The 19,726-nt window shown below is 41.6% G+C and overlaps 1 long non-coding RNA gene across 1 annotated transcript; it reads left to right on the top strand.

The window, feature by feature from the left end:
* Nucleotides 1-2,866: 2,866 nt before the first annotated feature.
* LOC126957001 (uncharacterized) lies at nucleotides 2,867-13,192 on the top strand. The gene is made up of 4 exons (XR_007726626.1): nucleotides 2,867-3,042; nucleotides 3,141-3,324; nucleotides 5,883-5,975; nucleotides 11,654-13,192. It is a non-coding gene; the product is annotated as an uncharacterized LOC126957001 (long non-coding RNA).
* Nucleotides 13,193-19,726: the final 6,534 nt, after the last annotated feature.

Genomic DNA, 19,726 nt, shown 5'->3' with positions numbered 1-19,726 from the left:
CTTACAGAAGGCCAGTGTTGGGTGGGTGAGGTGAGAGCTCACCATGCACCCAGATATCCTGCGGTTGTGTGCAGAAGATCACACACTGCAGCACTAGGCAGCCCTGTCTTCATGAGGGTCACACACATGTGAGGATTGTAAGATGAGGCCCTTGGGGCTCTGTTCACAACAAAAACATTGTATGAGCCTTTTACACATGACTCAGTGTGTATTGTGTGTCTGATTGAAAAAAGATCAGCTTTACCTACAAGTGCTAACATGTTGACCGAGTTGAAAGGAGTGCACAATTACATAAGAAAATAAAAATACCAGGGGGACAAGCAGTTTACCACCTTGTATGGGACATGCTGAATCTCCAGAGGAAAAGTGCCAGGTGACTCCTTTGCCAACTGTGAGAATAGCTGTGGTTGGACTGGGTGTTTGTTTTGTTTTGTTTTTACCCCAGTGTTTGGCACAGAGTCCTGAACACCAAGTGAGGCCCCTGAACCCTGCTTGACACCACATTGCATTTTCTAATGTCATTCCTGTTTCACTTCATTTGAAAAGGACTGGATAACAACAAAAGAAAAAGGGAAAGAGTAATTAAATTTTGTTGTATTGGAAAAGTTTATGTGCTAAGCCTGCAAAAAATAGAGTGTAATGGTTAAAAGTAAAGATTTTAGGGCTAGACATAGGTTGAAGCCTTAGCTCCATCATGTCTCAGCTGTGGGGCCTTTGGCTAGTTACTCGAAGTCTCTGAGCCTTAATTTTTTCCTCTATAAAATGGGCATAACAATAGTACCAACCTCAGAAAGTTCATGTGAGAACATGTGAGAGAATACAGGCAAATAGCTTGGCTTAGAACCTGGCACATGATGCCCAGCCAGTGTTGGCAAATATTATACGTAAAGACGGGAAGATCCCTTCCCCCAGTTTGCTCAAGGGAGGTGATATGGTTTGGCTGTGTCCCCCCGCAGATCTCATCTTGAATTCCCACATGTTGTGGGAGGGACTTGGTAGGAGGTAATTGAATCATGGGGGCAGGTCTTTCCTGTGCTGTTCTCATGATAGTGAATAAGTCACATGAGAGCTGATGGTTCTATAAGGGGAGTTTTCCCACACAAACTGTTTCTTTGCCTGCTGCCATCCACCTAAGATGTGACTTGCCCCTCGACTTCCACCATGGTTGTGAGGCTTTCCCAGCCACATGGAGCTGTAAGTCCATTAAACCTCTTTCCTTTGTAAATTGCCCAGTCTTGGATATGTCTTTATCAGCAGCACGAAAACGGCTAAGGAGGCTAAGGCTGAAACAAAAGTTTGGCAAGGTGGAAGCTCTTTGAAAAGTACCTATTAATATCTGTTTTATACTGTATGTAGTGTGGCATAGTAAAAACAATATTGGATGAGGAAGTAAAAGATGTGGATTCTGGTCTCTGGACCCTCATTTTTCCATCATTTAATAAGTAGGCTAAATTAAGCCCCATTTAATATTCCTTTCGGCTCTGGCATTCTGTGACTCCAGTGCCCATTCATTCCCCTGCCTACCTGCAGCAGGAAGGCTGGACAGTCTCCCATTCCCTGCTGGCCTTGCAGAGATCTAGCTGATTAACTTGAAAAAGAAAAGAAAGAAAGCCCTCACACATACCTGGGAATATATCCCAGGTACTTTAATTGAAAAGAAAGATAAGTTGAAGTACTATGTGTAATTCTAATATATAAACATTCTATAATACTTTTGAAAATATAGATTTGGTAGAAACTATCTTTTAGGCAGGATTGAAGGAAATTTTACTTTAGACTTTACACATTTCTATATTGTTTGAATCTCATACTGTGAGCAAGTTTCATTTGATAATCAAGATAATAATAAAGATGTAAAAAATAAAATTAAACATGTTCATTATAGAAAATTTGGAAGAAAAAAAGAGAAACATCAATTACAGTCCATCCCAACTTAGAAATATTGCCATTAACTTTCTAATTGATATCCTTTCAGTCTTTTTTCTATGTGTGTGTATTACCTGGAACTATACATGTATATTCATAAAATATAATCATATTGCCCATGCTGTTTTAAAACTTTCTTCACTTAACAATATATTGTTTATATTTTTCCGTATCATTAAAGTTTCTTCTACAGTCTACAGCACGATTTTAATGATGGCTTGTTTTTCCATCATGTATGTGGCCAACCTTTTATGCTGCACATTTTGGCTGTTCCCAGTTTCCCCTTTGTAGTATTGACAGGCTTTTGGAGAATAATGAAACACTGAAATGTTTGGCTTGGTTTCCCTCTTGGGTAGAGTCTGCTGCTCAGTCTTTTCTTCTTCCTCTTTGTATCCTTTAGCTTTTGGGTGGAGGCCCAGAGAGCTCCACAAGGGGTGATGTGTGTTTAAGAAACTCAGCTAAAGAAACAAACTGATTGCAAAGAACTCTGAACCTAGGGTGTTGGGGAAATGCTGAGCATTGTAATTGGCCTAATGCTACTCCCGTGAGAGATGCCATCTCCCTAGGCCTCCAAAGTTCTGGCAGGGATTTTAACTCTTCTCATCCAGCTGATGACAGACAAATATTCATCACTTTAACAGTTAGGTGCAACCCCCAAAATGTTTCCTCAAGTCCTTCAAACACTCACTGCAAATGCTTACCACCCCATCTCTGAAGATGGAAAAGCAAGTGCGGTGACATCTGCAAACCAGGACAGTGGGCTTTAGGATTCATCTGAAAAGAGAGGCTCTTCGACAGTGCTGGACCTTGCTCCCTGAGCCAGGCTGTGGGTCCAGTGGTGACTCAAGAAGGAATGCCACTGACAAGCCACAGGCATGCCAGAGAATTACTCAGCACATGCCAACAAGTAACCTCATATGAGAATCAAACGCCAGCCAATCTGTGAACGCTTTGCGTAACAGCATATTTGGATTTGGGGCTTAGTTTTCAGGCTTGAGTTTCACGTGTGCCTGAGCATACTCCCAGCCTCCCAGGGCCCCTTCTGTGTGCCCTGCCTCTGCTTGCAAGTGCAAAAAGCAGTTCTCCCAAGAGCCAGGGCTCAGCTCTCCCCTGGAGGTAACGCAGACCTCTGCCAGGGATCAGCTGTCTCTAATCTGGCTGTGCCCCTCTTTCTGGCCAGTGCTACAACTTCATATGCTGTTTCTTACCAACAGGTCAGCAATGTGGGTGACAGATGCTTCTTTTTGCTGTTGGAACACTTCATATTCATCTCTGGTATTGTTACGGCCTTCAACATACCTTACCAACAAGAGAGGTTTGTTGACTGATGACAGCAGATATAACAAAATCTAACTAGCGACGGCTGTAAGAATTGGCAAAGCATTACTGCATCAACAGGTATGTGGACTATCTAAGAGCCCCAGAAAGGACAAAGAAAGAAGTTTACAGATTCTAATGCCCCTTACTACTGTATCCGGCCTTTCTCCTGGTGGTATGGTGAGAGTTGACAGTTTGGTGGATTTAATTTAGGATCTATATTAGGATAAGATACACTCTGTTTTCCTACACAAATTTGCTGCAGAATGGCAGCCACAGTCTGGGACCCCCTTGAGCTTGAGACTAAATGACCTGGTGGCCCACCCTTCTCATCTGTACCACCTTTAATATGTCATCGTTTCCTCAAGGCCTGGGTTTTGTTCACTTAGGGTGATACTGAACATGAAGTTTTCAAACAGCAATACCTTGAGTGACAGACAAGGGCTAGTTAATGATCTCATTCATAATTCATCCCGTGAAGGAACCATTTACACTCAAACTCCAAGCAGGAAGAAAATATTCCCATTAGTTAGGGCTTTTTAAATGCTTCTGCCTTTGCCACAGTGCTGAGAGAAAACTGTGGTCTTCAGTAGTGAGGGCATATGGCTGCAAACAGAGTGCCCAGGTTAGAGACACCAAGAGCTGCAGCATCACTCAGCAATAGCTATTTCAGAGGGATGCAAAGCCTTCCCTGGGAAAAAGTTGAACAGGACTCAGTGCCTAAACACAGCACTTTCAAAAAGAAATGAATTTCTAATTAAACATCCTGAAGACAGAAGCTGACATGTCATTGCAGAGCTAATAATAAGACCTCCTGAAATGTTCAAAAGTTCTCCAGAGTAGGTGTGAACAATTACATTTCCCTCTCTCCGTCAGTGAAGGGTTACCACCAGTTCTTTAAGAAAGAAAAACTGAAGGTTAGTATCTGAAAGTATTGAATAATGTGCTTATTACTATGTGTGGGTTTAGATATTCTCCAAAAAAAAAATCCCTTTTCCTTCCAAAATTAAAAAGAACCCCTCTAACTTTTGTTAACTGTAAATAGAATCTTTTTTTAAAAGAAAGAATCCTTACTGCATGTCTAAAACTCGTGGCTGAAAAAAAGTAGAGGATGTCCAGCCTAAGAAGCTGTCAGCATTTTTTTTGTAGCACTCGATATAGCTGCAAGTCAAGGTCCTCATGAAAGTGAAAGTTTTCTTTCAAAGTTGAAAACGTACTACTTGCATTTTACAAGCTCAAGAGTAAAGCACAATAATTATCAGCGCTTTATTGGTAGTTCTAAGCCTCCAAAATGTCAATAAGTTGAATCTAAACTATCTTTGTACAAGAACATAAAACATAGCCTCAGGTGATAAAAATTTAAGGAAAGGATAAATTTGGTGAATTCCCTGCACAGTTCATAATAGAGATTAGTCAACCCACGTTACAAAGATAATTTTTGAGACGAGGTATCACTCTGTTGCCCCTACTGGAGGGCAGTGCTGCCATCATAGCTCACTGCTGCCTTCAACTTCTGGGTTCAAGGGATCCTTCCTACTCTATCTCCCGAGTAGCTGGGATTACAGGAAAGAGCCACCATACCCGTTTGATTTTTTAAAAAAGAAATTTTTGTGGACATAGGTCTTGCTATGTTGCCCAAGCTGATCTCAAACTCCTGTACTCAAACAAGCCCCCAAGTTACAAAGACAATTTTTAACGGTTTAAGAGGTTTGCTTCAAAGAGCTATTTCTTTTCTTTTCTTTTCTTTTCTTTCTTTCTTTTCAGAGACAGGATCTCACTCTGTCACCCAGGCAGGAGTGAAGTTGGCTGGATCATAGCTCCCTGCAGCTTTGAACTCCTGGGCTTAAAGGATCCTTCCGCCTCAGCCTCCCAAGTGGCGGGACTCTAAGCGCACACCATCACAATCGACTACTTAAAACCATTTTGTTGTTGTTGTTGTTAGAGACAAGGTCTCACTATGTTGCTCAGGTTGGTCTCCAACTCCTGGGCTCAAGCAATCCTCCTGCCTCAGCCTCTCCAGTAGCTGGAATTACCGGCGCAAGCCACCACACTGGCTAAAGAGCTCTTTCTTTTATGTAAATTATATGAAGATTGCAAAAAGGTTTTAAGTCAGACTACATGTAAAAACCCCTTAAGCTCAAACTCACCAGGAGGACTGTGGGGCTTGGAGCTAAAGCCCAGGTGCTTTGCCCTCTGCTGCTGACTTCGGTTGCTGGCTGGGAAGGATCCATTTCCAGGAGGGACCCAGCAGAACCTCGGAGCCGCACGTCCCTAATAGGCAAATATGAGCCTGCCTCCGCTCCTTAAGGATGGGGCTACTCTGCTTCGCCACCGCTGCCTGGAGTTCCTTGTCTGAGATAGGCAGGGCGTGGTGCCCCAGGTCATCTCCCAGGCATGCTTGCCCCATGAGCAGCGCTGTGAGTGTGTACTCAAGGCAATCCAAGGTTCAACGTCATACCATTGTCCTTAACAGAACCCTACAAACATGTAGTGGCCAAGGCATGGTGCATCCTGCCTCTTCCTCTGCTATTTATCTGCCTTTTTTTTTTTTTTTTAAACTTTAACTTGGTGTCCTCCTATTTATTGGGCAATCCCCTAGATTCTAGGGAACCAATATATTTAATTTTTCTAATCTACAGGTTAATAAGGACTCTATCTTCCCTAATCAGAGCCACAAGATGAACTTTCTCAACCCATCCTGTTTAAGGAAAAGAAGGTGTTGGCTGAGTCACGTGAGTGTCTGTTTACACCCTAACAGCATACAGGGTACATACACGCAGCAGCACTCCTCCCCACCGGGAAGGCTGTACTCCATATTCATGTGTCAAGTGATGTAAAGGTTGCCATGGTTATAATCTCTGTTTAGTCAATAGTGTGTGTGTGTGTGTGTGTGTGTGTGTGTGTGTGTGTGTGGCGGGGGAATCACCCCAATGGGCGTATTGCAATTTAGAGGAATCCCTGGGTACTTTTAAAGTATTGAATCACAATTTACATTTTTAAAAGTGTTGTCAATGACAGCATATTGGTTGCCATTTCTTGAAAACTCTTCTTTGTAGAAGACCTTATGTATGCCAAGAACATCATTTCTGCCTCCTTATGTGAAACTTTATTTCCTACATTTAGGATTCATTAGGATTATCTAAGATAAGTGTTGGCAAGGGGGGAGAAGCATGAAAATCATGAGGGTGAATGTGGGAAAGGGATGAGGGAAGGTGAGCTTAATTATTTCAAAGATAATAATGAGTGAGGGTCCCAACCCCCACACTGTGGGAGGCCAAGGTGGGAAGATTGTTTGAATACAGGAGTTTGAGATCAGCTTGGGCAACATAGCCAGACCTGTGTCTACAAAAATTTCTTTTTAAAAATATCAAACAGATATGGTGGCTCTTTCCTGTAATCCCAACTACTCAAGAGACAGAGTAGGAAGGATCCCTGGAGCCCAGGAGTTCAAGGCTGCCGTGAGCTATGATGGCAGCACTGCCCTCCAGCCGGGGAAACAGAGTGATACCTTGTCTCAAAAAACAAACAAACAAACAAAAGAATAAAAATAGAAGTGTCAATAATTCCTACTCTTCTTGGTCCGCCACCTTCTTGCCTTGGTGACTTTTGAATCCCCCATCCCTCAGTTTTCTCATCTGTAAAATTGGAAGGATAACAGGGAGTTGCGGGGTCTACTGGGTTGCTCACAGGCATTTAGAGCACTCTCTGGCACATAGTGAGCACTCTTTAAATGCACCCACTCTTATTCATATTCTAGTCAACACACAAAGAATCTGCTGTGCTTTTGGATAGAGAGAAATTCTTCATAGCAGCACCATCACACATTATTGAAAAGATTTTGGTGTGATTAGGGCCGATGGACATCCAAACTTCCCTCCCACCTTTCTGATCATAACTCCTCCTTTTCCCACACTCAGTATCTTTCCTTTATCTACTCTAAGCAGGAACATGATAAGTTACATAAATTACATGAAGATCATTAAAAGGTTTGAAGTCACACTACATGTATGACTTTGTATTTGAACAAGACTCAAAACAAGTGAAAAAAAGTGACAGTTGGTGGAATTTTAGAAGTTGAGGGCGGAAGGTGTTTCCAAAACCCCTCAAATCACACACTTCAGATGTGGCTGCTTCCTGCATCCACTAGTGAAGTTGACTTTGTCAGGGAGCCACTTGCATTTTTCACTAACTGAGGTTCTGCCCTCCCAAATCTCACAATCTAAGGGAGAGAATCTTGATCCAGAGTGGTAACAAAACAGGTAAGTAATGCAAGCTCAGTGATGTGGGCTGAGTAACTCCCCTGTCCCTGGTATTAGCATGGAGGTGCTAGACACCCTCCGGTGGAACAAGACCCATTCTTTGGCTTCAGGAACTTCACAGCTTAATGGAAGGGACGAAACATATCAGATAGTGATAAGAAAATGTGTATGAGTAAAAGGAAGAGATAGGTATGTTGACAGAAGACAGCCTGAGGAGTTTAGAGAACAGAAGCATTTCTCAAGAACTTGAAAGCAAAAGAGTCTCTTGAAACGGTTTGTTGTACACTGACTGAAGGCTGAGGTATGGACTGGAAAGTGACTTAGTCCAGCCCCTTCCAGCTGGGTGAGTAACTGAACACGCCAGCGCGCAGATCTTCACTGGAGAGAAATGGGAGCCTGAGTCGTCTCTTTGACATCATCTTTAGATTTTTGGTTTAACTTTTCCCTTCCACATCAGACGCCCCTGTTGTTGGGTGGTCTGCCATGCCACTTCCTCCAAGTCCCAGCTACTTTACTCTAGGTGGAGGGCTGGGGGTAATGGATCTTATTTCAAAAGGAGAGGGGAAATTGAAACCAGAACGGCTTTGTGATGAACTGTAGGGGAATCCCTTTTTCTCTGGCAAAGGTTTCCTGAGGCTGGTGTCTCCAGCTTGGAGCTTGATCATGTGTGGGGTGTGTGTGTGTGTGTGTGTGTGTGTGTTTATTTGGTGAGAGTTAACCATTCAAAATGGAAGTCCTTTCATAATTTGATCTAGTTATGCAAACACAGCCCACTGATGTTAACAAACAGAGACCAGATGCAAATAACCCATTCGGGCATAACATGGAATAACTAGCAGAAGTTAAAGCAAACTGTCTCCTTCCCCACCGCCCTATTACCTCATAAGAATTCCTTCCATTTGGAAATAAGCAAGAGGAAAAGGAAAAAAAAATGGGACTATTAGGATGTTTTAGTCTTAAAATTATAGCAATAATAGAGTAGCCTGGATCACACAAGATTGCCATGAAAAACTGAAGAATTTCAGAATTACGTGGAATGAGACATTCATCCCTAAGAAAAGTGAGGTGCTCATGAATGTGCATAACACAAGGAAAAATTAATTACAACGGGAAAACAACTCCAAATGGAAGTCTGCAAGTCAATGATTCATAGCCAGGTGTTCAAAAGAAAACGTGGTTCTCTACGACTCATTGAATATGGTGTCACTGGATATGGTAAAATTTTATGACATTCCCTGGGGCTCTGGGTATTTTAACTGTTCTGCATAGACAGCCAAGCCTTACAGGGTGAGGCCTAACACAGGGAATCCTAGAATGGTAATGGTATTGCCATTTTCTGTAGAAAACAAAGTTTCAGTTGAATAAAAAGAGGTAGTTGATATAAATAAGCTCACAGAAAGTCTCCAAACCTTTGAGGTGACTACTATTGCTGCCGCTTTTCCCAGAATGCCATTGCTTTACGAATGGCTTTTTGACCAAGAGGCTAAAGAACTCTTGACTTGTGTAGATTTTCTACTTTTTGAATAATGCTTAGTTTTTAAAGCTTGTGTGTGTGTGTGTGTGTGTGTGTGTGTGTGTGTGTGTGTGCGTATGGCAGGCTCCAGGACTTGTGGGCCCAGGGAAACTTCATTGGTGGCTGAGAATAAAAAGAAAAGTTAAGTTTGAAAAAAGAAATAGCAACACTTCAGTTTAGGAAAATCAGACTCTGGAAAAGCATTTGGGTGAAATCTTCCTGATTTAGCTGTAGGACAGAATTAGACACAAAGCAGGAAATCTCCAGAAGGTGCTCAGGAGATGTTGATAGAATGAAACCCTGAAACTCCTTCTGTGAGGTTCTCCAGCACTTCAACGTTATTAGCAGGAAATTCTTCCGAAAGTCAACACCAAATTCCTTCTGCAGCGATTTTAGCGCATTCTCTCCCTTCCGACTCTAAAGAGAAAAAGGAAAGATGCTGATATTGCTGTTCTCACATTTCTATTAAACTTACCCTCAATCTTCCATTTTGTGAACTAAATAATTTTTTAAGCTTTTCCCTCAAAAAGGTAATTTCACAAACATTTTCATGTGCCAATCTTGAGTCACAAATGTTTAGAAATAGCTTACTTATTACCATACAGACAGAGTATACTGATATAAATACTGTGCTTAGTTCATAAAGGTGCTGCTTTGTATTGAAATTCCTGCATCCGGGGCAGCCACTGGCAGCACTGTGGGTTTCTTTCTGTGGTCTCCCTTGAGCCTGAATGAAGGTGATGGCTGATGAGCCGGACTAATAAAATGTACCCTTGAACTGATTAAACGTCCATTTTCTTGAGGAAATGGCTGACAGGAGCAGGATAAAGCTGTGAGGAAGCTTGTAGCAATTTCACAAATCTACTCCTACCAGTGAGCTTTATCTGAATGCTTAGAGCTACTCTGAGCAAAACAATGGGTGTTGAAAATGGACCAGGGAGAAAATTAAGAAATGACAAGCTTGTTTTTTTTAAAGTAAGAGGAAAGCTTCTCATGTTAGTTTTTTCTAGAGTGTTCTCGTGAAGGGAAACAGAACGTTTCACTTCAGCAAGATGCACCGTATAACCATGAGACACAGGGAAACAGGGCAAGCAGGTAGCGAGCAGTCAGGGTGAGCTCCAGTTATCTGCTTGAGGGCTTTGATCTCAGTTGCAATGGACAAGGCAGAAGCAGGAGCTGGGGGCCTTCTAGGAGGGAAGAGAAAGAAGAATTTAGCACCACAACAGAGTGACCACCTTAAAATCCTCAAGTCACCTGTGAATGATGGTGTAGGTGCTGATGGGGGTGAGGGGATCCCCAGGATTGTGGTGGTAAGTGGAGAGAGTTGTTGCTCTTGTTTTTAAAAGGTAACATAAAAGACTTTGACTCGTGCTGTTTACAGTAGCCACTAGCCACATGTAGCTACTAAGCACTTAAAATGTGCTGTAATTGTAAAAACTCACACCAAAATTCAAAGACATATTTTTAAAAAGTAAAATACATTATTAATCCTTTTTTTTTTTTTTTTTTTTTTTACTATATGTTAAAATGGTAATACTTTGGGTTGATTAGGTTAAATAAAATACACGACTAAAATGAATGCTGTAACATGGATGAACTTTGAAAACAGCGTGCTAAGTGAAAGAAGCCAGACACAAAGGGCTACCCATTGCATGATTCCATTTATATGAAATGGCCAATAGGCAAATCCATAGAGACAAAAGGTAGATTAGTGGTTGCCTAGGGCTGGGGAGATTTGGAGGGAAATGGAAAGTGGGTGCTAATGGTATGGGGTTTCTTTATGGGGTGAAAAAACTATTCTAATATTGTTCATGAGGCCATACCTGTAATCCTAGCACTTTGGGAGGCCGAGATGGGAAGATCACTTGAGGCCAGGAGTTCGAGACCAGCCTGGCCAACGTAGTGAGAAACTATCCCTACAAAACAGAAAAAATTAGCAGGACATGGTAGTGCACACCTGTGTTCTCACCTACTTGGGAAGCTGAGGTGAGAGGATGGCTTGAGTTTAGGAGTTCAAGGCTGCCGTGAGCTATGATCGCACCACTGCACTCAAACCTGAACAGAGCAAGACCCTGACTCCAAAAAAAAAAAAAAAATCCAAAACTGACTGTGGTGTGATTGTAGAACTCCGTGAACACAGACGGGTCACGGTGGCTCACACCTGTAATACCAACATTTTGGGAGGCCGAGGTGGGTGGATTACTTGAGGTCAAGAGTTCGAGACCAGCCTGGCCAAAATGGCGAAACCCCATCTCTACTAAAACTACAAAAAATTAGCTAGTCATGGTGGGACGTGCCTGTAGTCCAGGTACTCGGGAGGCTGAGGCAGGAGAATCACTTGAACCCAGGAGGCGGAGGTTGCAGTGAGCCAAGATCACACCACTGCACCCCAGCCTGGGTGATAGAGTGAGACTCTGTCTCAGTAATAATAATAAGAACTCTGAACATACTAAATGGTACACTTTAAATGGGTGAATCGTATGGTGTGTGAATTATATCTCGACAATGCTGTTTAAATAAATAAGTAAATTTGGATGCAAAAATCTCTAATATTACCTGTTTTAAAACCTTTTAAAATATGGCTAGCAGGAAACTTAAAATTACATAATTGGCATTGTATTTCTATTGGACCTGCTAGGCTGAGAAGACCGAGGATGAAGACTCTGGACCAACCTGGGGCTAATGGTACGCAGAGCGAAGGCCATAAACACAGGGCGAAAGAGCAGCCAGAAATGCTCAGCTGTGGTGTAGAGCAAGAAGGAATGAAGGACTGGGGAGAGGGTCTTGAGACTAAGGATGAAACTGCTGGACTGGGGCTGGCCTCTGCACAAAGGGCCAGCAATGGGACTGATGGCTGACTAGAATTTCTTGCCCCTAGGCAAACACAGGGAGCTATCTTCAGTCATCTCTCCAAAACTCTTATCAGCTCAGATGATAAAAGGTGGGGCATTTCCCTTTAAGTAACATCAATTTAAAGGAAAAAAAAAAAAAAAGGTGGGGCAGAGCTGCCCTGTGTTTCACAGGTGGCTGCCTTAACTGCCTCAGGCTCTGGCCAGCAGCCCCAGGGCTGAGAGGATCCCTATCTTAACCCATCTGTAATGTATTTGCATACCTGTAACCCAGCCTTGCTAAACTGCTGCAGGCAAGCTGGGAAGCTCTGGCCTTGTCCTGGGGGATATAAACTTTTTCAGGAAGTATTAGCCAGGAAAGCTGTCTGGCCTATTTACAAAATGCCATAAACAAACCCTAGTGCTTGTCCGAGGTTTGGGTGAACACATCATAAGGGGAAGCCTTGGGTGCCTTCTTGGCATCCTCTCCCCAGCCCAGGTTTCCTTCCAGTTCAGTTCCCCCCTTCACACGCCCTCCCCAAAACACAACAGTATTTCAAAGGAAACAGTGGCTCAGTGGATGATGGATAAGGAACCTACACTTAGGGTCCCCCCTGCCCCTCGCCACCAAAAGAAAGGACCTCATGGCTTGCTTCTGGAGACCAGAAAAGTGACTGGACCGAAGGACAGAATGGGTGAATTAAGCCAGATGAGCTGTAACCCCAAAGGCCTAGTTCTGGAGGAGAGGTCAGTAGCCTAGAAAGGAGAGAAAATTAAATACACTATACTTGGCAGTGGCTGTTTCAATTTTACAGTTACAAAGTGAATATTTGACATTATTCTGTATTTTATCTGGACTATGTCCTGGAAATTTCTTCCATTGCAGTAAACATTAATTTTTCTCTTGACTGTGTGTCATGCTTCAGTGGACAGGGTGGGTAGCAAGCATAGACAATGGAGTAGGTAAAGTCTATGAACCTAAGGGCACTGTCTGGGGCAAAGCCACATCCCCTGCTGTCCTGTCCAGGTGTAGTAACAGTAGAAAGTTAACTGTGTTCAATGAAGGTATACACAGGAGACACAAAAGACAGTATCATCTGCATGCCTGCGAGCTTCTGAAGGACAAGGCTTGCAAATTATTCCTCTCCATATCTCCACCATAGGGTCATAGGCACATGCTAAGTACTCAAGAAATACTTGTAGATGGATATGCAGATGGATGGATGTGGCAAATAGTAGTTACTTAATGTAGGTGTTACGTAATGATCTCGTATTTTGAGTAGTTGATGATGAAGAGAAAGGACAAAAGCTTTCATTTTTGCAACAGGAAAATAAATTCTGGATATATTACACTAAACAAATACAATAGCATATAGCATATGCTATTTTGTCATCCAATTTTTTCCAAACAGTGCTTTGATATGTTAGGTAAGGGTGGAAAGGGAAAAAAAATGCCCAGTACAGCTCATGAAGCCTCTTTCTCACCAGATCTTGTAAAATGCAAGCTACTTGGGAGTGGACGAATGACTTAACGATGATGTTGTCAGGGCCCTCAGAATAAATATTGCCTTTTCCATTCCCACTGTGGGTACTACAAGTGCCACTGGCACCTTGTCAAGAAGTTGAGATCTCCTCATTCTTATCTTCTGCGTCAGGCAGCACAAGATGGTAAAAAAAAAAACTCGTTCAAAATGCACTTGAATATTCCATCCCTTGTCCTTGCATTTACACTATTTTCTTGCAGCTGAAAGCCTAACAGCTAGTAAGTAGAAAAGGAGAGGACAGAACCATCCAAAAGTCAGCCTTTCCTTCCTAAGGAGAGCCCTCGGTGGGGTTTGTCCATCAAACAGTAGCCTCCCTAATGGCGTCTTCACTCTTTCTTCCTTTGCCACCCAGTATCGAGACACTTCTCATCTCTCAGAAGCAAGGAACTTCAGAATTGGTTTCAGTTTTATGATTCTCTTTCAGCAGCCATCCCAACAGTCTATAAGATGAAAGAATCACTCAGGGCAGCAGGGACTTTAGAACTGATTGAAAGTCATTTATGGCCAGACACGATGGCTTATGACTGTAATCCCAGCACTTTGGGAGGCCGAGGTGGGCAGATCACTTCAGGTCAGGAGTTGGAGACCAGATTGGCCAACATGGTGAAACCCCACCTCTAAAAAAAAAAAAAAAAAAAAAGAAAAAAAAGAAAAAAAAAATTAGCTGGGCATGGTGGCGCATGCCTGTAGTCCCAGCTACTTGGGAGGCTGAGGCAGGACAATTGTTTGAACCTGGGAGGTTGCAGTGCCAAGATCGTGCCACTGCACTCCAGCCTGGGCGACAAAGTGAGACTCCATCTCAAAAAAAAAAAAAAAAAAAAAAAGGAAAAGAAGGATACTGATTATTGTCAGTAGCCAGGGCAGGAGTAGGTTATAGAATAGAGAATGAGGCAATTCTTTCTGGCCAAGGATCCTGTTTCATAAGTGAGTTGGCTTTTTGGCAGTTAAGAATCCATATTTGGCTGGGCATGGTGGCTCACGTCTATAATCCCAGGACTTTGGGAGGCCGAGGCGGATGGATTACTGGAGGTCAGCAGTTCAAGACCAGCCTGGTCAACATGGCAAAACCTGACTCTACTAAAAATACAAAAATTAGCAGGGCGTGGTGGTGCATGCCTGTACTCCCAGCTACTGGGGGAGCTGAGGCAGGAGGATCACTTAAATCCAGGAGGTGGAGATTTCAGTGAGCCGAGATCATGCCACTGCGTTTCAGTCTGGGCAACAGGGAGAAACTCCATCTTAAAAAAAAAAAAAAAAAAAAGTCAGGATACAGAAAAAATATCTATCTTCATATAGTTTTATGAGGGAGCTTACAAGGCTCAGCTGGAATATTCAAAGGCAAGGTACTTCAAAGGAAGCAAAAACATGCTATTTTTAGATTTAACTTAGATTTCTAAAACTTCTGTGCAACTCTCTTATGTGGGTATGTGACACACCAGTAAACAGGGTGGATGTGACCCTGGCAGGGTGAGCTAAGAAACTTGGATTCCTTGAAGGAAATAACTTTCTGTGATATCATGACTGGCGGGGTACTGCTGGTGAGGGATGACTGGCAGGGGATGCGCAGGTGCAGCTGGATGGAAGCCCTTGGCATTGGGGCTTCTGTCATGCATCCAAATCCCCAGTGCCCCTATTCCTCCACCCAGGTCATTCCTGCTCATGATATCAGTACTCTGACTCACAAGTAGCCTGCAGCAGCTGAAAGGAAATGATGTGGCAACTGTGTACGAAGACTGGTTAAACGCTGCAGACAGAAAAGAAAATCCATTTGAAAATATGTTGCTGTATTTTACAAAAGGTTGTTCAAGATTTAAAAAGTATGTTTAGCATTCCAAGTATTTTCCCTTCTGTGCCTTCAGAGACCATCTCTGAGAGTGATGTTTTGTTTATTTAACATTTAATCAAAAGAGATGTGGACCCCACCAGCTTTTGAACAGCAGATTCAGTAGCACTGCCTCTTGCATTAAGTTTGAAAAGAGAAACTTCAACCACACAGAGAATTTGATGTCTGTAATATGCACTAAAAGATCAGCTGGTCTAACTTTACAGGGCTAATAAAAGGGAAAATTTTTCCTGTGCTCAGGTCTTTTATGAATTATAAATAACCATTCACTTTGGAAGATAGCACATCATAAAATTTTTTTTCACAAATATGCACAAATCCATTTTAAGATCCAAGGAAAAAGATGTTCAAAAGTCTCAGATGTACTCAGTTTTGATTTCGTAGGGAAACATGTTCTTTTACCATATGGATGCTTTTAAGGGGGCCTTCAGCTGGGGCTCAATAATGACACTCCAGTGGCTAAATAAGGGATTTCTTTCCTTCTAACATTATTTCTCTGTTATTAAAGGTGGAAAAACCTTCCACAAATAGCATACTATTAGAGTGCTTTAGGGGGTATCCTGGGAATCAAGGTTATGTGTCTGCTCCAGAAATACTGTCTGTAATTATCATTCCTCCGTGGTTCTGAGGATGCAGTCTTGGTGTTTTCATTAATTTTTTCATTCTATAAGTCTGCAGTGTGTGCCTGCTCTTGATATTCAATATTTTACAGTAGGAATTTTGTTGTTGTTGTTGTTTTTAGGGTCACAGATCTCTCCCCTCTCTTTTCCTCTCATAATAACCGTTTCCTGGCTTCTTTTGCCTACTAAAATAAAAAAGTATGAAAGGCTAGATTTGAAAAGAAAAATAATTCAGATATGAAATTTTTGCAATTCCAGCCTTCATCTTCTCTATTTATAATCTGCTAGTATGAGCATTAAAAAATAGAGCATTCAGATCTACCAAGCACTTGAAGACGGTTCATGGGTCGCAAGAGCACATAGATTTCCTCCCAGTGCTTTGTTATCAGTATTTTCAAATATGCACCACATTAAAAGAATTTTACGGTGAACACCTATATGCCCACGATCTAGTTGTAGATTCTGCTATTAATAGTTGACTCTTCTTGCTTTATCACATATTTATACACCCCTCCTCCATTAATTCACCTTATTTTTTCATGTGTTTAAAAGTAAATTGTAGGCATCCACCAATATCTACTTTAAAACTTCAGTTTGGTATTTACTTTTTTCATTTGGTATGAAATTTACAGATTTTAAACTGTTAACACTAAGTGTCCAGTTTCAGAGTTTTGACAAATATATCCCTGTGTGCCCAAACCCTTACTGAGATATAAAATATTGTCTTCACCTGGGAAGATCCCTCATTTATCTTTCCTGTCAATCCTTGTTCCTAATCCCTTTCCCAAACCCAGAGGCAACCACTGTTTTGATTTTTTTCACCACAGATTAGCTTTGTCTATTCTATAATTTCATGTGAAAGGGTCAAATAGGTTGAATTCTTTGTGTGAGGCTTCTTTCACTCAGCATAATTTTTTGAGATTTGTTCATGTTATTGTGTGAACAGTGGTAGCCCATTCTTTTGTATTGCTGAGTAGTATTCCATTGTATGACTAAACCACAGTTTGCACATTTATTCTCTCTCTCCTTTTTGTTTTGTTTTTTGTTTTGTTTTGTTTTGTTTTGTTTTGTTTTTTTAGATGGAGCTTCACTCTGTTGTCCAGGCTGGAGTGCAATGGTGTGATCTCAGTTCACTGCAAGTGGGTTCAAGCGATTCTCTTGCCTCAGCCTCTTGAGTAGCTGGGATTACGGGCACCCACCAACACACTTGGTTATTTTTTGCATTTTTAGTAGAGACAGGGTTTTCACCTGGTTGGCCAGGCTGGTCTTGAACTCCTGACTTCAAGTGATCCAAGTGATCTGCCTGCATTGGCCTCCCAAAGTGTTGGGATTACAGGGGTGAGCCACCGTGCTGGGCCCCTGCGCATTCATTCTCTTCTTGATGGATACCTGGGCTGTATTCAGTTTTTGACTATTACTAATAGAGCTGCTATGAGCACTCTTATACAAGTATTTTGATGAACATATGTTTTCATTTCCCTTAGGAAAAGACCTACTTATGTAATTGCAGGATCACAGCTAGTATATATCTAGTTTTTGAAGAAAATGCTATTTCTTTTTCTAAAGTTGATGTGCCATTTTATATTCATATCAACAATGTATAGGAGTTCCAGTTGCTCCACATCCTTGCTGACATTTAGTGTTTTCATTCTTTATATTTTAAACCATCCTGGAGGTAGTGATACTTCATTCAGGTTTTAATTTGCATTTTCCCAGTGACTAAAGATATTGAGCATGTTGTCATGGGCTTATCTGCCATTTATATATCTTCTTTGGTAAAGTGTCTTTCATCCATTCAAAAAAGTTTTCTCTTTATTAATAAGTGGGAGTCCTTTATATACTCTGGATATCAGTCCTCTGTCAAGTTTATGTTTTGTAAATAATTTCTTCCAGTCTATATCTTGACTATTTGTTTTTTAATGGTCTCTTTTCATGACAGGTTTTTAATTTTGTTTAAATCTAATTTATCAATTTTTTTGTGGTTATGGCTCTCGGTGGCCTAAACAAAGCACATTGATCTTAATAAATGGTGTTCACAAAATGTGTTGTAAGCTCAAGATAATCCAAAGCTTCACTGTGGTCACTGTAATAGAAGTGTTTGCCTAAAGAAACATCCATGTCCGTACATACTGGGAACAACTGAGGAAAACCTTGTGAGCTGTTTACACTCTCAAGAGCCCCAGAGAATGAATCCAACTCTAGACCTCCCTTTTCACTTTGTTTTATAATAAGAAGCTTTCTGTTTTGATGGCTGGAAGGAGTCACCACAGGCAAAACTACCCGGTCATGGCCTTGTTCTGGAATCAAGTCAGCCTTTATGCTTATGAGCAGGATAAATGTATTATTTTAATAAGCATATGTTATTGGGAGATTATATTTTAAATAGTTTAATATATGGCATGAATGAATAAAAAATAGACTCCCCAGAAGCTTTAAAAACATTCAAAGAAAGAAATCCACAGAGAGACCCAGGTGTCAGTTATGACATGGGGCAAAATGAAGAAAACAGGACTTGGGAAAACAGAGATCTACTGAAGGGATATAGCGATTCTTTAGAGTTGTTTTTAGGCTACGCATTAAAGGGTTTCCCAAGATTTTACCCTGGTCTCTTTGCCAGCTGCTCTGCTTGTCAGTGAAGCTGTTTGATTTCTCTCTTTGTTTCTTGTTCGAACAAAAAGGACACTCAATACAGACATGACATTTTGAAAACTAAACTCACATCTTTTTCACCCTAACTTCATTGTTGTTTTGGCCTACTTTCTCTTAGACACTTTCTTGAGGGTTCAGGCTAAATGTGGTCTTTCAAACTTTCAAACTCCCTTGAGTACCTCTTTCTGTGATTCCGTCTCCTCCTAGTGATCATTAATGGTCTGCAACTGCTTCTTTATTTGTGGGGTATCTTGGGCCTTTTGCTTCTTCAGTTTTCTACTTTTTATCATTAAAAATCCCCCCCCTTTATTAGAGACTGATTTAGGAAAAGAAAGGGATGGAACTTAAATGAACGAACTGCTGTTTGATTGCAGATTGAAATTAGTGGCCAAGTTTTTGTTTTTTGTTGATTTAGTAGACTTTTATAAACCAAAACTAACTGTATGATTCTCATTGGAAGTTATGTTGAAATATAAGATATGAAGAGAGTACCAATTCACAAAGCCCTGGACTGTTCTAACCCTAGGGAATACTCACTGGTGGCTGTGTGGGTGTGCCTGCCAGGCTGGGAAGGGATCTAGCATAATGGTGAGTTTCGTAACACACCAGCCCAGGTCCAACTGCTTGAGTAGGAAGATTAGAGGTGGGTGGTTAGTTTTGTGGCCTCCTGGATCTGTTCCTGAAGAGAGCAGGTAAGTTCAGGAATGGAGAAGTCTAGGTTTTAAGTTAGAAATGTCAAGCAGGACTTCGAGACCTCTGAAATAAAGATGTGTCCTAAGTAATTAACACACAAACCTGATGGAAGCAATCATAAGAGAGAAATGAATGGGGTTAAAATCACAGGGCCACATGACAAATTATGTCTGGCTATGCAAGTGGGTTAAATCACTTCCTAAGATGTTGCCAACAGCACAAATATCTGTATTCAGCATCACATGCAACCAAAGAATTAACCAAACTCTTCAAGTTTCTTCCCCTTTGGAATAATAATTCCTGCTATTATGGTGTTTCCACTAAGGTACTGGAGATCCAGGGCAAAGTCTAATTGAGGTGGATTCCACTGGCCTGCAGTGTGGGCAGCATTAAGCGGGTACCCGAATGTGGTGGGGGAGGACTGTGAAGCTCTACTTTCTGTGCAACTGTTAGGGAAGTCCTGCTGCCAGCCCTCCTCAAACATCATTTTCTGCTCATGAATATTGTCTTTTATACCAATAGAGGTGGGAGAGG

This window comes from Macaca thibetana, chromosome 6, assembly GCF_024542745.1.
Source record: "Macaca thibetana thibetana isolate TM-01 chromosome 6, ASM2454274v1, whole genome shotgun sequence".
In the NCBI taxonomy this organism is placed as follows: Eukaryota; Metazoa; Chordata; class Mammalia; order Primates; family Cercopithecidae; genus Macaca; species Macaca thibetana.
Note: the sequence above shows the minus strand (reverse complement) of the source record. Positions and strands in the feature narration are given on the sequence as shown.